The sequence below is a fragment of the Camellia sinensis genome, chromosome 7, assembly GCF_055761805.1.
Source record: "Camellia sinensis isolate YWXY chromosome 7, ASM5576180v1, whole genome shotgun sequence".
NCBI classification, from domain to species: Eukaryota; Viridiplantae; Streptophyta; class Magnoliopsida; order Ericales; family Theaceae; genus Camellia; species Camellia sinensis.
The window spans coordinates 50,630,116-50,650,886 of NC_138967.1; the positions used below are offsets into that span (position 1 = coordinate 50,630,116).

At 38.2% G+C, this 20,771-nt stretch overlaps 2 long non-coding RNA genes and 1 pseudogene across 2 annotated transcripts; 1 reads left to right on the forward strand and 2 right to left on the reverse strand.

Annotated features, from left to right (window-relative positions):
* Positions 1 to 620: 620 nt before the first annotated feature.
* Positions 621 to 2,234, reverse strand: LOC114295941 (uncharacterized). Its single transcript, XR_014335316.1, has 3 exons — positions 2,093 to 2,234; positions 1,180 to 1,303; positions 621 to 994 (listed from the first exon to the last, which is right to left on the reverse strand). It is a non-coding gene; the product is annotated as an uncharacterized LOC114295941 (long non-coding RNA).
* A 4,475-nt stretch (positions 2,235 to 6,709) lies between these two features.
* Positions 6,710 to 8,560, forward strand: LOC114295938 (ubiquitin carboxyl-terminal hydrolase 2 pseudogene; annotated as a pseudogene).
* A 10,006-nt stretch (positions 8,561 to 18,566) lies between these two features.
* On the reverse strand, positions 18,567 to 19,370 carry LOC145795093 (uncharacterized). The gene is made up of 2 exons (XR_014335317.1): positions 19,123 to 19,370; positions 18,567 to 18,902 (listed from the first exon to the last, which is right to left on the reverse strand). It is a non-coding gene; the product is annotated as an uncharacterized LOC145795093 (long non-coding RNA).
* Positions 19,371 to 20,771: the final 1,401 nt, after the last annotated feature.

Here is a 20,771-nt window from a genome sequence, read left to right on the forward strand (position 1 = left end):
AGATCTTTCTTCTTCATTAGGCACATAATTCGTGAATCTATCATAAGAGTCAAATGTAATATCGTGGAGCTGACTTTATCGAATGAAATTATGGGTAATGGTATATGGACGGCCCAATTTAAAAAATTTGCCTTACGCCCCTCCCTAATAACACAGGCCAGCCTTGTTTATGTGCTTAAGATATCGTGATAGAAAGAAATTGCATACAAAGTTATGTAACTAAGCTGTGGACCTATTACATTTAAAATAAAATTTTAATAAGAATTTTGCTAATAAAAAAATATTATTATCATTTGATGAGGTATGATATAGATAACTGTGTTAACCAATGCTTACCTTTCTCCTTTCTCTCTATTTCCCAATTCAACCAAGCAAGGGAATATATCATTTTCTTTTTCCTCTTTCCTTTCTCTTCTTTTCACTTTTCCTACCAAACAAGTTCATTTTAAAAAATTCACATCTTATCATAGTGATGATCATAGGAGGTTACTAGAAACAAGACATGGTCATAAGAAATGCAAATGAAAGGAATGGAAAAGCATAAAGATAGATAGTCAACTACTATTTCAGATAAGCAAAACTTAACAAAGCATATGCAATTGTATTGACAATACCAGTAATAAGAAAATAAAAAAACCTAAAATTTATTTGTCACCTAGAAAGAGATTATTTAATGTTGTTCACAACTAGACTAATATCAAAAGAGCAAAATTACACGTAAAATGTTTGAGGAATTGGATGGTGGTGCCTGTTGTAGATGTCAACTACCACCACAATTTCTCGGCAATCAAAGGAAGTCATTTGGAACTTTAATTTGACAATGTCCAAGTCTTGGTGAGAGGTCTTTAATCTCCAATAATGGATGCACGGGCTCTATCTTCTCCAACTCTACATCTCTTCATCAAACCATCATTCCACTCTTCCCCTCCTTGAAATTGCTTTCATAAACTTTGTTGATGCTAGATTACCAAAATCCTATTGAGGTTTTCCTGAACTTTTCATTCCAATAGAATAACAAGTGAATACCAGTGCATAAAACAATATATCATGCTTTTTTTTAAAGAAAGGAAAAGAAAAGAAAGAAGGATAACACAAAGTCAATAGCAATATCACTGGCAAACACAGAAGCAAATTCCAACTCCATTCAAACACCATGATTACAAAGAGAGAAAACCTCACCATTTTCAATAAGAGTCCATCTGATAAAGGTTCTAACCATCACATGTTGCAATACAACACTTCAAACAAGGTGGTTCCTGGTGCTTATCAGAGTATAGAAGTTTGTCACATTGTCATGATTTACCTATATAAAATGTAATTCATTCAAAGCGAAGTATTGAAAGAGAAATTAATTAAACAACTCAAAACAAAATTTGATGTCGGGATTGGAGAACATGTTAGCAAAATAGACTCCTTCATAACCCAACATTACATGGAATAGGCTTAAATAGGTGATCATCTCCAAAATATGGTGCTCTACACCAGTCAAACCTTCAAGAAAATCTTGTTTTCAAACCTTTTCCATTGATTTTAGGATCAAGAAGATATCAAGTAATTACCAATGGCTGGTTTCACTTTATGACAATTTTGCTTATTGTAATGTTTTTTTTTTTTTTTTGGGTGGTAATTTTTACAATCTTTAGCTCATTTTGGGATATATAGATCTGATAACAAGAAGGCAATAATCTAGAAATAGATAAAGGAACTAACTGAATAATAAAATATACTCAAAGAGAACCCACGCCTAACAGGGAATTAATCTTCATGAAAGATTCAAATCTAGCTTGTAGTGGAGCTACGTATGAGTTTCAGTAGGACTTTGAATAGTTTTGTTTTGGGCAAAAGATCCCCGACCCCCTACTGTTTCGAATCAACCCCAAACTCCTACAAGCATTAATTTTTAGACCTACCGAAAATGTTCGATCCGTGATGAAAAGGGGTGAATACCCAATAACAGAGAACCCCCAAATTTTCTGTTCTACAAAAAAGGATAAACCCCCACAACTCATACACCATTTCACAACCAAAAAAAAAAAAATATATCCTAAATCAATGTGTATATATATAACATACAAAGGGCAAAAAATCTTACCTTTTTATGTGCAGATCAACGGAAAACAGAGGGCCAAACTGAACGATCGGCTGCGATCTTCACGATGTGGAGGAGTCGTCGTCGTCGATCGTCGAGAGGAGAGGAGAGTAGTGTGAGAGGAGAGGAGCATAGGGCAACTACGAAGAGGGTATATATCATGGCAATTTCATAATTTTCTCAATTTTAAAGGCCCATTTAAGTCATTTCAGCCCCCCATACCAGGGTGCCTTTATTTACATATCATATTTGGTCTCAAGACACACCATTAATTAATTATTTTTTATTATAATAATGACCTTACTTAACATGACCAAAATGACCACAACTAAATACACACCTTAGTTGAATACACATCCAAACCCTAACCCTAACCACCACTGCTGGGAAGAACAGAGCAAATGCTATAAAGATTGGCCCATATTAAAAAAACATTCACAACTATATATTTGAAACACAAAATTTAATCTTTTAGCTTTTTTTGTGTGTAGAATGATCTAAATTTTGTACGCGGTGATATAATCAAAGACCCAATTCGAATCATGTGTGATTATACAACTTGTATATATATATAGTACTTCGAATATAAGTTTGTCGAGAAAGAAACGAACAGATGGGAAGAACAGAGCAAACAATGAAAGAATTGTGAAATCTTCATATTCTGGGTACGATTCTTGTTGCCAATCAATGGATTGGATGAATTGAGACAGACCCATTAGAGTTTTCTAAGTAACCAAACAAATCTGTGTAGAAAAATTAGAGCTTGTGGATCAAATATGGAAGTAGAGGCATCTGTTTTCTCTCTTTCTCTCTAGTTTTTCTCTCTCTAGCTTCAGGGTAGTGGTCAGTGAGGAAGAGAGTCTTTGTGGGCTCAGAGGAGAAGGAGGGCTAAGGAAAAAATTATGTCTAACAGTTAGGTTTTTTTTTTTTTTTTTTTTGTAAATTTGAGGTGTGTATTAATTGATGTGGGACTAAGAGCAAAAATGGAACGTTGTGGTGTGTGTTGAGAAAAATTATGTTTTTTCAAATTATTAAAGGTGTAAATTGAGTAGTGGTATGCCTTGAGACCAAATGTGGTGTGTAATAGAGGCACCCCCCATACCAGCTGCCCGCATAAGTTGAATTTTTTAAGCACCTCAAGAGCAACTTTGGAAAATAAGCTAAAAATAGCTTAACTTGAGCTATAATCTATTGAGTGAAGTTCTACCAAATACAATATTTTAGCTTAAATTAAGTTATAATCAGCTTTTAGGCTCTGCCAAACAAGCACTTACTATTATATAGATTTTCAAATTATAGTTTTGACCAAGTTATTTTAACATTTGCCAATTGGAGATGGTCTAAGAGCATCGCCAATTGGATGTGGTCTAAAAGCATCTCCAATGTTTATTCTCTTTTTTATTAAATTTAAATAAAAATTTAAGTAAAAATTTCATCTGATATCACGCGTTCTAATAGAGTAATTTGGAATTTCATCAAACTATCGATGGAGAGGACGACCGGAGGATGTCTGGCCAGTCGACCGACCAGTGTAAATTTTTCAAAATCCTGAAACAAATTTTGTAAGGAGGTGGTCGATCAGTGGACAATCGGCCAGACATCCAACTGGTCGTCCGATACTCATGCATACTTGTAAATCTAACGGTTATCTACAATAATTTGATAAAAGACCCAAACATAATCAATTTGATAATAAAAAATAAAAAAAAAATACTAAAATTTAATATTAATTTAATGTTAATATTGAAGTATAATTTTTATAAAATTTAAATTTAATGAAAGGTTTCAATTTTATCACGACTATAACTCTCCAAGGTCCCGAGCCAAACCCTGTTCCTCTTTTTAACTGTGTTTATATCCCCAATTGCATCTCTCTGTTTCACTCACCTCCCTTCATTGAGAGAGAGAAAGAGAGAGGGCTAGTAGAGACCATGAAGGTGCGCCAAACCCCTTGAAATGTGCACTCCACTGACCACTCTCTCTCTCTCTCTCTCTAACACAGCTCAATACCCTTTCGAACACCAGTTTCTTTATGAGAATCCATCAGAGATTGTTCAGCCAATATCAGATTTTGAGCTGAATAGTTTGTTCTTTTTAATCATCTGGGTATCTTCCAAACACAAATCTTTGATGGGTTTTACTTTTTTTCAAATATTTGTATGTATTGGTGGAATAATTGGATTGGGTTGGTGAGTGTATCTCTTGTTTTGATCGTTTGATGTGATTATGCTTTTTTGTATTTTTCCCCCCCTTTTGTTTTAATATGTGGGTTTGTAATTAATTGACTATTGGGATTTTAGGAATGGTTTGGTTTACTAATAATTGTTAGTTTGTTTTTTTAAATTATTAATTATTTAGTGTTTAGTGTTTATTGTTTTATTGGATTGCTTTGGAACGGGTTTTTTTTTTTTTTCCTGATCATTAGGATGTTTGCTTGACAATCCTCTTGGTAAGTTAGGTAAGGAATGAAAAGAAAAGACTATTGTAACGCCCTCAGAATTAACCCATTATATATACATCATTGACATGCATTATTTAAAGAAAACACTTTAATAATTCATTATAATATCCATCAGAGTCTTACTAAACAAAAGAATTACATGTAACATCAAAGTAAATGCCCTACCGGCTTACATCTTTCCAAGCCAACACTTGGACACAAAAGTATGAGTTCTAACTCAAATATAAATAAAGCCCTAGGCTTGAGTGTTTACATGTACTAACAATGAAAAACAAATAACTAAAAATAGTCTTCAAAATCCAAGTCCTTCCAAGCTAAGTCCTTGGAGGTAGCTTATCCCCTGAACCTGAAAATGATGTTCTCATAAAGGGTGAGCCACAGCCCAGTAGAAATATACTAAACCAAATATAAGCAATGAATAAAGCAATAGCATTCAATAGATGGTTAACCAAGATAATCAATTACTTCATTTTACAGTCTCATGACACTATTGTCTAAGACACGTTTTACTTTCCAACTTTATCAACATGGCTCAGAACCTGGCCAAACTTACACAGTGAATTATATATATCATATTCACATCCTTCCAATATCAACAAACAAATGAGACTCAAGCTCAAATCAAAACACTTCATACTTCCAGATTGATACACATTTTAGTGTTGTATCAATAAAAACACTTCTATATAAATAAGCACACATAAAAGTGATGCTAATGGAGTCCATCCCCTATCTCCTCCCAAACAAAATCCGGTTTAGAGGTCCATCCCCTATCTTCCCCTAAACCGTGGAGTACATCCCCTATCTCCTCCCACACAAAACAATGTATGCAAATGCAATGCTCAATCAATACACGTATTTTCGGTATCAATGCAATAGTCAAAATTAATGACTTAACCAATGTGATTAGTTTCAGTTATTCCTAATCCACATGCAATGTCTACAACAATCACGACTATCCTCCACCGATAGCCCAAAACAGTTATTTCTAGACTGGAAATAAATATATCAACAATTCAATGGGCGAGTGATTTACATTATCCAACTACACCATTTAAGCAATAAATTTCCCAATTTCATGAATTTAACCAAATTCTCAATTCCCTTAAATTAATTATACAAATTAATTAATTTAAACAATTAGGGTTTTCCCAAAATTATCAAAGTAACCCCAACTTATCAAAATACTAAAACTTAGAACAAAACTTATAAAATGGAGTAGGAAATCCCTACCTCGAAGAAAACAACCCAAAATGGAGAAGACAGAGATGAATACCCAAATACCAATGTGCTCCAAACCGACAAATGTTCAGATTAAATGAAAGCCCTCGACTCCCTCTATCTTTTTAATAAAGCAACTAGGGTAGAAACACACTCTAAATAGATCAAACCTAAGAGAGAAGGTGAGTAGGGAGAGAGAGAAGTCGGACCTTAGGGTTTGGAATCTAAAAAGATGATGAAAACTGATTAAAAACCCGATGCTGTCTAATTAAACTGGACAGGCTCGCTCGAGCGAAGACTTGGTCGCTTGAGCGACTAGACACAAGAAATACTCGCTCGAGCAAAGAAAAGCTCGCTCGAGCCAAGAATGCAAAGCTACAGGTCCAAACCAGACGCAAACTCTCGCTCGAGCGACCAAACCCCGGCTCGAGCGAAGAACCAAAAACAACAGCTCGCTCGAGCGACCAACTCCTCGCTCGAGCGAAGATCGAAAATTCTGGACAGCAACACTTGATTTCTAAACCCAACCAACCTGAAACAAACCTGCCCAACACATCCTAACTCCAAATGAGAAAATAAGGAACAACAACAACAATTATACAATGACAGAATCTATGGAACCTAAGTCCGGATACTATAATCAAATGGGAAAAGACCGGGGTCGCTATAACTATGGTAGTGAGGAAAAGAAATAATTGCAGTTTCTCACATTATGTTTAGATGAACATGATAAAAAGAGGACTCTATTGGTGTTCTTTTTTCTTTTTTATAAATGGCACCAAGCTTGGTGAAAAATAGAACATGAGTTTTAAAATATTTCACTTTCTCTGAATTTCTTCCTTTCACATCATTTTGCCTCTCCTCATTCATCCAAATAAGTGATAAGATTTTTGTTTCTTACCATTTCTTTTCTTTTATAGTCAAACCCCTCAATCCGAATGGGATATGGATTTGGTTTATTTCTTTTTGGGTATTTGATGTTTATAGTTTTCCTGGTTTGGTTTTAGGAATTAATGGCAAAAAAAGTTAAAAAGAAAGCCTGAAGTGGTCATATAGAGAAGCAAGTTTCTACCCTTTCTCAGAAAGCCGAAACTGTCGCCCAACAAAGCATTCCAAGCACTGATGATGGACTTTCAGTCATAAAAGAGAGGAAAGTGTGTTCCCATCTTAATAAGGGTATTGATTTAGCTAAATTTTCTTTAAGAATAAGTTCTATAGAACAGACTAGGTGTGAAGATCGCAGAGAAGGTCTGGTTGATAAGCAGGCAGTAAGGGAAGGGGCAAGCAGGTGAAGAAGAAAGGGGGAGGTTCTATGGACAAGAAACCTGAGTCTAAAGCAATTTGGGTTTGTTTCGAATGCGGTCATCTTTCATGTGAGGGGATTGGATTCCCAACAACCCCTCAAACCCATGCAGTTCAACATGCCAGGCAAACTCGTCATCCATTGGCTATCCAATTTGAAAGACTTCAAATACGCCGGTGCTACCCTTGCAATACACTTATTCCAGTTGAAAAATTGGAGGAAACTAGTGAACAGAAAGATCTGCTGTCAGATATTGTGAAATTGATAAAGGGGAGATCATTTCAAGGGGCCTCAGCGGATGTTGAGGATGTTTATTTTGGGAGTGGCAGTGTTATAAGTGAGATAAAATTAGAAAACACCATTGTAAGTAGTTTGGATGGAAAAAGTGGTTATGTGGTCAAAGGCTTGGTTAACCTTGGTAATACTTGCTTCTTTAATTCAATCATGCAGAATCTTTTAGCAATGGAGAGATTACGGAATCACTGCCTGGAATTGGATGAGTCTGTAAGTCCTCTTACCGTCTCTTTAAAGAAGCTCTTTATTGAAACTAGTCCAGAGGCTGGCTTGAGAAATGTGATAAATCCAAAATCCTTTTTCGGGTGTGCTTGTGCCAAGGCTTCCCAATGTAGGGGGCATCAACATCATGACAGTCATAAGTTGCTTCATTGTTTACTTGATGGGTTGTGTACTGAACAGTTGAGTGTAAGAAAACAGACTACTTCTCTGGAAAATGGGATTTCCTCAAATTTGGGTCCTACTTTTGTTGATGGCATCTTTGGGGGCCAACTATCCAGTACTGTTTCTTGTTTGGAATGTGGGGACTCTTCAACAGTGTTTAAGCCATTTCTAGATCTCTCACTTTCCAGTTCCAACTAAGAAACCCCCATCTAAAAAGGCCCAACCTATTTCTCGAGCCTAGAAACCAAAGCTGCCTCCAAAACGAAGTGGAAGGATTCGTCCAAAGTTTAATAGGGATGTAGATTCTGTAGCATCTGAAAGTGTTTCAGTTCCGTTAGCTGGTGGTTCATCTTCTTGCCAAGTAGAATCTACTGTGCCTGTCAAAGAAAAAGTGGGAGATGCTTTGGTTGATTCTACACTGTTTGAATTCGTTGGCCCTAGTACAGTGGCAGATAAAAAGAATTCAGTTTCATCAAATCTCTTGACTGCTGAAGAGTTTGAAAAGAGTACATTCCTCAAGAATGTCGTGGATAAAACAGAGGCTTCAGTTGACAGTTTAGCATGGTTGGATTACCTGGAACCAAATCCTGTGTCAAATGACGATGATACAGATTTGAAACCTAATGATATTGCAGTAATTTATGATTCAGGAAAACAATATGGTGTTCAAAACGATGCCTTGTTACAGGATGGCATAGAATCTAGCAGGCAGATCCATTCTCTTTGTATAGTAGAAACAGCAGGTTCATCATGTTGCATACTTAGTCAATATGACTTAATAGTCATAATCAAAATGATAGAACGTTAGTCTCAATGTTTTAAAAAACCAAATGGATGTCTTATTCTTATAATAGATATGCAAAACAGAAAAATAATCAATACCCATATTAAGGAAGAAATCACATAGGAAATAAGCATAGACAAAAGATGCAAAACAGATTTAAAATGGACTGTATAATCACAACAGAAACTGAAATTTGCCTGACAACAAATTTAATATAGAACTGACATTAGTATACTGGAATAGAATTCCACTTGAACACAATTTTAGGTAAAAATCACCAATCATGTTTGTCGATTCTATTACTAGAGAAAAGATGCAGTAACAATATTTGGAGTTTTGCAGAAAGCAGGAGACAGAATTTTGCTGGAAATCAAATTTGCAAAATATTAATTTAACCGAAAAGAATTAATTTGTATCATTATAGATAGGAGAATTCTATCTTAAAATTGTAGGAAAATATTTTCGATAAAATCAATTTAATGCAAATAAATAATAAAATAAAAAACAAGAAATTCCTTACAGAAATTCTGTAAACTTAGTACAGATTGTGACCGAGACCAGTGTTTGAACATTGTGTCTTCAAAACAGAATTTCTCCCTCGCCTCTGGTGTTTGCGATTAATGGACATCTTACCTCTACGATACAGCGATCACCTCACACAGAAATTGCACAACTTTCTATGGGTACATCGAACCAATTTTGTACCATGCAATCTCTTCTATATACTCGACTAGACATAGGGTGTTTAGAGAAAATGGTTAAAAGCTAACTTTTGACTTTTAACCAAGTTTTTTGACTTTTTCAAAAAATCATTTGAGAAGTTGGTGAAATGCTATTTTTTTGGCTTTTTTACTTAATATTTGTTTATGTTGTCACATCGTAATCAAATGACCAAAATACTAACACCCATTTTACAAAATAACCACTTTCACCCATGTGGCTCATTTAAACAACATGGAGAGTATAACTGTAATTTTACAAGTAGTTTTTAGCTACCTTCCCAAATGGTTTGAAAGCAAAAAAGTCATATTGGCTTTTTTGGCCCAAGCTGCAAAACGCAATTTTTTTCTTTTGTTCCCAAATGGCACCATAATGTATGAATCCTAAAACAAACCTTAACTTATGCATCAATGCCATGGGATGGGATGGTATTTATAGAGTACTCATGACCTTTAGAATAGTCATGTTTCTTGGATTCACACCCTTTTATAGGAATAGACACCATGAAGGATTGCATCCTTTTATTCAAATGGAGTTAATTCTCATTCACTTCTAAAATTTTCCAACATTTTATTTTTTATTTTTTATTTTAGGCCAAATTATATCAGTAGCCCCTATACTTTAGTCCTTATGTTATTTTGATTCATGTAATTTCAATTGACTCGATTTTGACCCTAACTTTATAAATTTGTCTCAATTTCATTTAATTGATTACAATTGTAAGTATTATTTTATGGAAAATACACAGATAAATGGCATGTTTTATGTTTTTAAGAGCAAAACTATAAATTTGCTTAACTCAATGAGTTAACCTCAACTAATTCATTAATTACTTTCCGTCAAAAATTCTAATAGTGTTATAAATTAGACTAAATTGACACAAAATTTAAAATTAAGGTCAAAATTGAGCCAATTGAAAGTGTAGAACTAAAATAATACAATAGATAAAATGTAGGGACTACTGAAGTAATTTACTCCAAATTTTGTTTTTGGTACATATAGGTTTTATCACGGCGAGCTAAACGAATAAAAATAAACGTTGTTAGGATCAGTGAGACCACTTCCAAATTAAATTTAATGATTCAAATCGTTGATTTTTATAAGCGTTATTCAAAAATGTATTTATAAAAAATTAAATTAATTTGGCATTGATAACTCTCTACCACCACAATACTAGAAAAACACTTTTGGCGACCAAATTTTTAGTCGCCAAAAGTCAGTGGTGACTAAAGTTCTTCGTTGCCCCATTGGTCGCCAAAGTCTTGTCAGCAATAGTTGTAACGCCCTCAAAATAATAACATTAAACCCATCAGATAAGATAAGCATTTACATATAAACTAACCACATTCCTTTATTTCATTGAGTTTCGTTACATAAGTATTACATGTTAACCTCATAACAAAATGCCCTACGGGCTTACAGCTTTCCAAGTTAACACTTGGTTACAACAAAGAGTTCTAACTCGTTTACACATTAAGCCCTTGGCTTGAAATTACATGTAATACATCAAAAGTAAAACGACAAAACTATGCCCGCCACTAGCCTCCCAGCTATGTCCTTGGAGGTGGCATGCTTCCTGCACCTGAAAATGATATTCCCATATAGGGTGAGCCACAGCCCAGTAGAAATACACTAAACCAACCATGGACAATGACTAAAACATTAGCAATTGATAGTTGGTCAACACTGATACAATCACATAAATTACATATTTATGTCAACGACTTACAAGTCCCAATTACTTTTCATTTTCCCTTTTTCATCAGATAAGCATGCTAGCTTTATCATCATTTCCACAGATATGTATAAAAACTATATCTCACATTCAGATAAGCATAAAAGCTATATCCACATTCTCAACAGATATGTATATCAACAATATCCACAGATAAGCATACAAGCTGTATCCACACTCTACAACAGATATGTATATCAACAATATCCACAGATAAGCATACAAGCTGTATCCACACTTCACAAAGATAAGCATATGAGCTCTATCTTCACTTCTCTAGACAAGCATATGAGCTCTGTCTACGGAGTTCATCCCCTATCTCCTCCCAATACCTATCCGGTTTAGAGGTACATCCCCTATCTTCCCCTAAACCGCGGAGTACATCCCCTATCTCCTCCTCTACACATAACGTATATAAACACATTGGTTCTATATACAATCACACAATACATACAATTAATGTATTCTATCAACCGTCAAGTTCCATGACACATTCCATTGATTAGTTTCCGTTTACCTAATCATCATGCATTGTCTACAACAATCTCGACTATCCTCCACCGATAGCCCAAAGCAGTTATTTCTAAAACAGAAAATAAATGCACAAATGGATATTCAATCAACATTTCATTTCCTCATTTCTCACCAATTAATTATCCCAATTAATTAAACAATGTAATTAGGCCATTTTCCATAATTACCATTTCAACCCTTAGGTCCCATTTTCATCAATGATTCAACAATCATTCCACTTTTCTATGCCAAACATGCTTCTAGGTTTATTATGAATAAAACCCCAACTTTTGTAAAATTACACAAAAGCCCCAAACTTTCACGAAATTACCAACACAAACCCAACATTTCAAAATACCAAAATTTAAAGACAAAACCCATAGAGAGGAGTAGGATATCCCTACCTCAAATTCGGAGTCCCAAAGGAGAAGACGACAAAACCCAACGTGCTCCAAAACCCGAGATTTTCAGATTAAAATGAAGCCCTCGACGATCAACAACTTTTTTGTAAAGGCCAAAGGTGAGTAAATCACTCCCACTAGATCAAAACCTAGAGAGAAGGTAGAGTCTAGAGTGAGAGGCTCAACAATGGTGATTTTGAAAAAGTAAGAGAGAGAAGAGAAAGTGAAAAAGTGATTTGAAAAGTCACAATTTCGGGATTTAAACCCAGTCTTCCGCTCGAGCGTAAAACACCCCGCTCGAGCGTCCACTCACAGACTTCTGCTCGAGCGGCCAACCTCCCGCTCGAGCGCAGAATGCACTCGCTCAGCACTTTTGCAGAACCAGGCCTCCGCTCGAGCTCCCAACCCTACGCTCGAGCTCACAACACTGCACAACAAGATACTGGATGGATGTATTCCCCGCTCGAGCGCCAACACCTCCGCTCGAGCGGACAAGCCAAAAATCTGGGCAACTAGTTTTGGTTTCTAAACTCAACCAACCTGTAACCAACCCGCCCAACACATCCTATAACTCAAATACAAAGTAAGAAAGGATGTAAACAAGATAATAAACAACTACCAACATCCACGGACACATGTCCGGATCACGGTATAACAAGGGTAAACCCGGGATCGCTATAACCTCCCCCCCTTACAGAATTTCGTCCCCGAAATTAAACACAAGTTTTCAAAAACAAGTTTTCCTCCATTTTAAACAATGTTACATTTTAACATTCAACAATTCGACCCATTACCGGTCATCCCATCCCTTAAACAAGAGACATACCATGTACTTTCAACATGCATCAACATTATGCACTATCCTTCCAATTTCAACAATATATTCAACAGATATAATGTTACATTCAACTTCCATATGAGGCAAGTTCCAAAACATACTACCAATAATCAAAACATTCTCAATGTTTCACAACTTAAGACATATATAAAAGCTCTTAAGTTCAACAAAATGTAAAATTCAAATACAAGATTACATATCAATAAACAAGTCCGGATATTTCTCTCGGATTTCCAACTCACGTTCCCAAGTGGCTTCCTCCACTCCGTGATGTTTCCACAAGACTTTCACCAAAGGAATGGTCTTGCCACGCAGGACCTGATCCCGCCTATCCAAGACCCGAACCGGTCTCTCCTCATACGAGGCATCCTCATCTACCTCTAAATCAGTCCAATCCAACACATGTGATGGATCTGGCTCATACTTCCGAAGCATACTCACATGAAACACGTCATGCACTCCGGATAACTGCGGCGGTAAGGCTAACCGATAAGCAACCTCACCTATCCTCTCAAGGATCTCAAAAGGACCAATAAACCGAGGGGATAACTTCCCACTCTTTCCAAACCTCATCAGGCCTCGCCTAGGTGATATCTTCAGAAAGACATGATCACCTACCTCAAACGCCAAAGGCCTCCTCCTACGGTCGGCATAACTCTTTTGTCGACTCTGGGCTGTAACAAGCCTCCTACGGATAAGCTCAACTTTCTCCGTCGTCTCCCTAACTAACTCCGGACCCAACAAAGGTGCATCACCCACCTCGGCCCAACAAACTGGAGACCTACACGGTCGGCCATACAAGGCCTCAAACGGTGCCATACCGATGCTAGACTGAAAACTGTTGTTGTAGGCAAACTCTACCAATGGCAAGTGCCTCTCCCACGTCCCACTGAAATCCAGGACACAACCCCGAAGCATATCCTCGAGGATCTGAATAGTACGCTCGGACTGCCCATCAGTCTGAGGATGATAGGCCGTACTAAAGGTCAACTTAGTGCCCAAGGCACTCTGCAAACTCTGCCACAACCTGGCAGTAAAACGAGGATCTCTATCTGAGACGATCGTCACTGGGACCCCGTGCAATCTCACTACGTCCCGAATATACAAGTCGGCAAGATGATCTACCGAATCTCTCACGCGCATAGGAATAAAGTGCGCCGACTTAGTCAACCGGTCTACAACCACCCAAATAGCATCACTACCCCGCTGAGTCCTCGGAAGACCTACCACGAAGTCCATAGTGACATGCTCCCACTTCCACTCGGCAATAGGCAAGGGTTGCAACAAACCCGCTGGCCTCTGATGCTCAGCCTTCAGTTGCTGGCAAGTAAGGCACTTCGATACGAAAACAGCTACATCTCTTTTCATACCCCGCCACCAAAACTGGCGACCCAAATCCTGATACATCTTAGTACCTCCCGGATGCACCGCAAGGCGCGAATGGTGAAACTCTCGGAGTACTTCCTCTCGGCAAGACTCCGGTACAAACAAACGGTCTCGGTATCTCACACTCAGGTCGGGATATACCGTCAAACCCTTCTCAACTTTCCCACTGGAGATCTTTTCTCGGAGGGATTCTACCTCAAGGTCACCTCTCTGTGCCTCTAACACTCTAATCACAAGTGTAGGCTGCACAACGACAGAAAACAAGGCCGCAGCCTCGACAGATTCGCCCAGTAGCAAATCAAACTCGCCAAGTGCTCCCAACATCTCCCATTCCCGGATGGCTATACAAGCTACATCACTAATGGTTTTCCTACTAAGGGCATCGGCCACAACATTGGCCTTTCCCGGATGATAATGCAACTCAAAATCATAATCCTCGATGAACTCCATCCATCTCCTCTGCCTCAGATTCAAGTCTCTCTGTGTAAACAGATACTTCAAACTCTTGTGATCCGAGAATACCTCGAACCTCTCACCATAAAGGTAGTGCCTCCAGATTTTCAAGGCAAAGATCACTGCTGCTAACTCTAGGTCGTGTGTGGGGTAATTCTTCTCGTGTATTTTCAACTGACGTGAGCCATAAGCTATCACTTTTCCCTCTTGCATCAACACACAACCCAAACCCTCTCGTGAGGCATCACAATATACAGCATAACCCAACCCTCTCTCCGGAATAATCAACACCGGAGCGGTGGTCAATCTAATTTTCAACTCTTGGAACGACTTTTCACAAGTCTCACTCCACACAAACTTGACTCCTTTCCGAGTCAGTCTAGTCAACGGTGACGCTAACCTGGAGAAATCTTTCATAAACCGACGGTAATACCCAGCTAATCCCAGAAAACTACGGATCTCAAACACACTCTTAGGCTGTGCCCAATCTTGCACTGCCTCAACCTTGGATGTATCAACAGACACCCCTTCCCCGGATACCACGTGGCCTAAGAATTTGACTTCCCTCAGCCAAAACTCACACTTCCCAAACTTGGCATACAGCCTATGGGCTCTAAGTAACTCAAGCACCACTCTAAAGTGTGCCTCGTGCTCCTCCTCAGAAGACGAATAGATAAGGATATCGTCCACGAAAACAACCACAAATCGGTCTAAGAACTCCCGGAATATCCGGTTCATCAAGTCCATAAAGACTGCCGGTGCATTGGTAAGTCCGAATGGCATCACCAAAAACTCATAATGGCCATACCGCGTACGGAATGCCGTCTTAGGAATATCTTCCTCCCTGACCCTCAACTGATGGTAACCCGATCTCAAGTCTATCTTAGAGAAACAACGGGAACCCTTCAACTGGTCAAACAAATCATCTATACGGGGCATAGGATACTTATTCTTAACCGTAGCCCGATTCAACTTCCGGTAGTCTATACACAATCTCAAGGCACCATCTTTCTTTTTAACAAAGAGGGCCGGTGCTCCCCACGGTGAAACACTAGGGCGAACAAAGCCCTTATCTAGCAATTCCTGGAGCTGAACTTTCAACTCAACCAACTCTGCTGGAGCAAAACGGTAAGGTGCCATAGAAATCGGCGCCGTACCAGGCACTAAATCAATAGAGAACTCTATCTCCCGGTGAGGTGGCAAACTAACAAGATCTTCGGGAAAGACATCCGAATACTCACAAACCACCCTCGGTAATACAATTTGTGTCTCATCATACTCACTACTCTCAGAGCTAGCAAGCAAACCACTAAGCTCACTTCGCCCTCGCGAATCATACCCCGGTGGCAAAACACTACCAACCCGGTCTCCCAAGAAATGGAACCACTCCCCGCTCAAGGTACACAATGTAACCCTCTGGCGGTAGCAATCAATAACAGCCCGGTATGACGATAACCAGTCCATACCCAAAATAACATCAAAACCCTTCATGGGCATGACAACAAATGGAAAAGGAAGCCTATAGTCGGCGACCTCTATATCACATCCTCTAACACCCTGTTTCAGAATCAACTCACCACCCAAAGGCGATACCACACAAATAGGAGATGCTAACTGTGCTAACTCCAATTCCAAAACAGATGCAAATGCAGCAGATACAAAAGAATGAGATGCACCCGTGTCTATCAACACATTAGCAACCGAGTTGCAAAACAGAAAAGTACCTCTCACTACTGATGGAGCCGGTACTAAATCCTGGGCGGTAACAGCATACACGCGCCCCGTAGGCCCCTGGTCTACCTGCTCACCTCTCGGAGCAAAAGACTGCTGCACAGACTGGGATGACGAAGCTCCCGGATTGGCCCTCGAGGCCTGCACAGACTGAGCTGGCTGAAAACCCTGCGTCTGCCTAGAACCAGACGCTCCCGAAGTGGCACTCAACTGTGGGCAAAACCTCTTCATGTGCCCAGGTTGTCCACACTGATAACAAGTCAAGAGCTGCCCCCTGCCCAAACTCTGACTCTGCGGTCTAGCTGAAGAAGAAGCAGCTTTCTGACCCCCACCCTTCTGCGGGCAAACAGATACCTTGTGACCCAGCTGGCCACACTTGTAACAGGTGAAATCCCCCTGACCACCTCTCCCGGAGCCTGCACTCGGCACTGGGAAGGTCGATCTAGCAACACCACCCTGCGACTGTTGAGGGTTAGAACCCCTCTGCCTCCTGCCATCACCCTGACTATCCTGGCTCCTCTTGGAGCCTCTCTGACCCTCATCCTCCTCCTGCATCATAAGCTCCATATGAGCTGCAGCGTCCACTAGGTGTCTATACTCTCGAATATAAGACCCACCAATTCTCAACTTGAGGCCCCGCCTCAACTTCCGCTCAAACTCATAGCAACGACGTTCCTCAGACGCTTCTAGGTTTATTACCATTTCAACCCTTAGGTCCCATTTTCATCAATGATTCAACAATCATTCCACTTTTCTATGCCAAACATGCTTCTAGGTTTATTATGAATAAAACCCCAACTTTTGTAAAATTACACAAAAGCCCCAAACTTTCACGAAATTACCAACACAAACCCAACATTTCAAAATACCAAAATTTAAAGACAAAACCCATAGAGAGGAGTAGGATATCCCTACCTCAAATTCGGAGTCCCAAAGGAGAAGACGACAAAACCCAACGTGCTCCAAAACCCGAGATTTTCAGATTAAAATGAAGCCCTCGACGATCAACAACTTTTTTGTAAAGGCCAAAGGTGAGTAAATCACTCCCACTAGATCAAAACCTAGATAGAAGGTAGAGTCTAGAGTGAGAGGCTCAACAATGGTGATTTTGAAAAAGTAAGAGAGAGAAGAGAAAGTGAAAAAGTGATTTGAAAAGTCACAATTTCGGGATTTAAACCCAGTCTTCCGCTCGAGCGTAAAACACCCCGCTCGAGCGTCCACTCACAGACTTCCGCTCGAGCGGCCAACCTCCCGCTCGAGCGCAGAATGCACTCGCTCAGCACTTTTGCAGAACCAGGCCTCCGCTCGAGCTCCCAACCCTACGCTCGAGCTCACAACACTGCACAACAAGATACTGGATGGATGTATTCCCCGCTCGAGCGCCAACACCTCCGCTCGAGCGGACAAGCCAAAAATCTGGGCAACTAGTTTTGGTTTCTAAACTCAACCAACCTGTAACCAACCCGCCCAACACATCCTATAACTCAAATACAAAGTAAGAAAGGATGTAAACAAGATAATAAACAACTACCAACATCCACGGACACATGTCCGGATCACGGTATAACAAGGGTAAACCCGGGATCGCTATAATAGTCAATGGCGACTTAATTGACGTTGGTTGCTAATTATCTTATCTTCGGCTACTAACGGACCTAGTCACCAAACATAACGTTTTGGAGATCAAATATTTAGTCGCCGAAAGTAATTACATCACAATGAAATTCTCTTTCAACAACTAAAATATGTAGTCGCTAATACTAATACATTTACTAACTAAAAATTTCAATCACTAATAATAATACATTTAGCAACCAAATAGTTTAGTCGTTGTTAGTTTTCACGACTAAACAGTTTAGTTGCCAAAAGATTAGATAATTTCATTTCATGGTATTTTACGACCAAACGATTTAGTCGCCAAAGAATGCCATGTTCTTTCGTGGCTAAAATATTTAGTTGGCAAAAGTTTCTTCCTTCATCTTGATTTATTTTGGCTACTAACTATTTGGTCGCCAAAAGTCTTTTATTTCTTTTTTACTACTAAATATTAGTCATGAAAAACCTTTGCTTGCATTTTTGACTACCAAAATATTTAGTCACCAAAAATTTTATAATTTTTTTAATTAATTTCTCGACCACCTGTATTCATTCCATTATTAGTACAATTTGTACATTGTATATAAATAAAATAATCCATATACTGATAAAATTAGCAACTATTCCACAACATGCACACATTTCACTTTCAACCATAAAAAAAATTCATATTTAACATCAAATTAATATTTCCAATAGAAATTCCATACAAACCAAATATAATCCAATCTCAAAAATATAATTCCATACATAAAAGAGGATTAAACAAAATTAATATCCAAAAGTTAATCTATACCACCAAAAACTAATTTGTACCCCGCCAAAAGGTGATCCACCTTTTCTTTATCTTCATCTCCAACTATATCAATCAAGCCTGGTAGTTTGTCTTCAAACAATTCTGATTTGTTCTCAACAAATTTTGGAACTTTGGCATAAAGATAGTTGTCATTGACAATCTTTACTAGTTCAGGAAGATGCCAAGAGTACCATTCTCTGCATTAAGTAAATCAAAGAACAACTTTAACAAAATCTAATTGGAATAAATATCAAAAACATCCATAAAGCTTCATACAACGTCGCAATTTCAAAACAACAAATCCCAAAAATACCCAAATATTGCTCTTAAAAGCAAGAAAGAGTAAACTAGTTCCAAAGAATAATGAACCTGAAGATGATATTCCCAAGACAAAATTGAATTGTACAAGTGACAAACCTGACTCTTATGGAAAGGAATTGATATCTTTATCAACAATATCAAGAAGGAAGATAGCCTGAATAACCATATTGTCAACGCGGTTAACATTGAATTTGACCTTTGCCCTGTTGTAATTGTGCCCCAGACCATGTTAGGCTTTCTCCAAATCACCAGGCTACAGAAGTTTGAGAACATAGAAGAAACAAGTTACATAACATATGAAGTAATTTCAGGAAAAAAAAAAACGTAACAGCAAGACATTGACACTACAGAGAGATGTGGAAAAGCGTAAAAAAATCCAAACCTTCAGGTTCTATAACGTCCCATAATAAGGGGTGGTTTGGGATGATCTAAATAAGTGTACTTTTTGACTTTTTATGAAATATGGGTTGGGTATGCGTTGGGTTTGAAATGATGTGGTAGAGAGGTAACGTGACTTAAATAAGATGATATGACTTAAATAGGATAATGACCTTTTGACTTTTTTAGGTTATGACAAACAAGGCCTAAATGACAATAAACCATACATCATGTTAACTAAATACGCTCAAGAACAAACTCATTACTTTGGCAGGGGATCTTGGTCACTTCAAGGCATGTGATCCAATCTTAGGCTCAGCAACGCCTAAAGTGAATTTTGGCTTCTTTCCATCCTTAACTTTTGGGAGAGTTAGCTCCAAAAAATTCATCAACTCATGAGTCATATGGCCTAAAACCCAATACCAAAAAAACAAATTCATATATCAAATTATCATATGTACAAATTCTTTGGAGAGTTAGCTCCAAATAGTTCCTCAACTAATCAGTAATATGCCCTAAAATCCAATCACAACAACAAAAAAAAAATGCATATATAAAATCATCATAACTCCTTTTAAGGTTTGATAAATTTCTTAAAAATTACATGACAAACAAAAAAAGCATAAGCAAGCAAACAAAATGCAGATGAACCTCCTTGGCTAAACTTCCTCATCATTATGTGCCAAAACAAAACACCACGCTGCACCTGATCTGCACCAAATCATCACAAATTAGCAACATACCATCATGGATCAGGTACTAGGTTAGCACCAAGCCAGCAATGCAGTAACTAAATTTTGTTATGAGTATAGATATTTGTAGCATGATTCTAAACCAGTGGCCTAGAAAACATTCTAAAAATTAAACTGCAGATGGTGAAAAGAGAAGCGCAAAGATAATATGTTGGTCATTGTCAAGAGGCCGGCATGCTCACTTCCAACATTTTGTCTCAATAAAATGAAATCAACTTTCAGAGCATTAACAGATGTTACACCAACCATGAGTCAAGTGTATATTCAATCAAAACACAACCTGATTAATACTTATGCAAAGCACTTTAAATATAAAGGGTTCATGTGTACTTTTTACTTTAACTTCTCCATTCTCATATTTCTTTGGAGGAAGGATCAATCTGGCTACCTTATCCTGAAAGAGTAACCTTCAGAGACAGAGTCAAAAAAGTTACTTAATGGCTGTTTTAGAATTTATAGGAAGTAAGCCGTCAAAAATCATTAAGTGTTCCTAGAACACTCCATAGACAGCAAGACTAAAGGTTTTACTGAAATTTGATGGTGGATATTGATGTTAGTTGAGGTATTGTGCAGCAAGGACATTATTGTGTCTCAACAGTGGTGGCTGCAGTGATA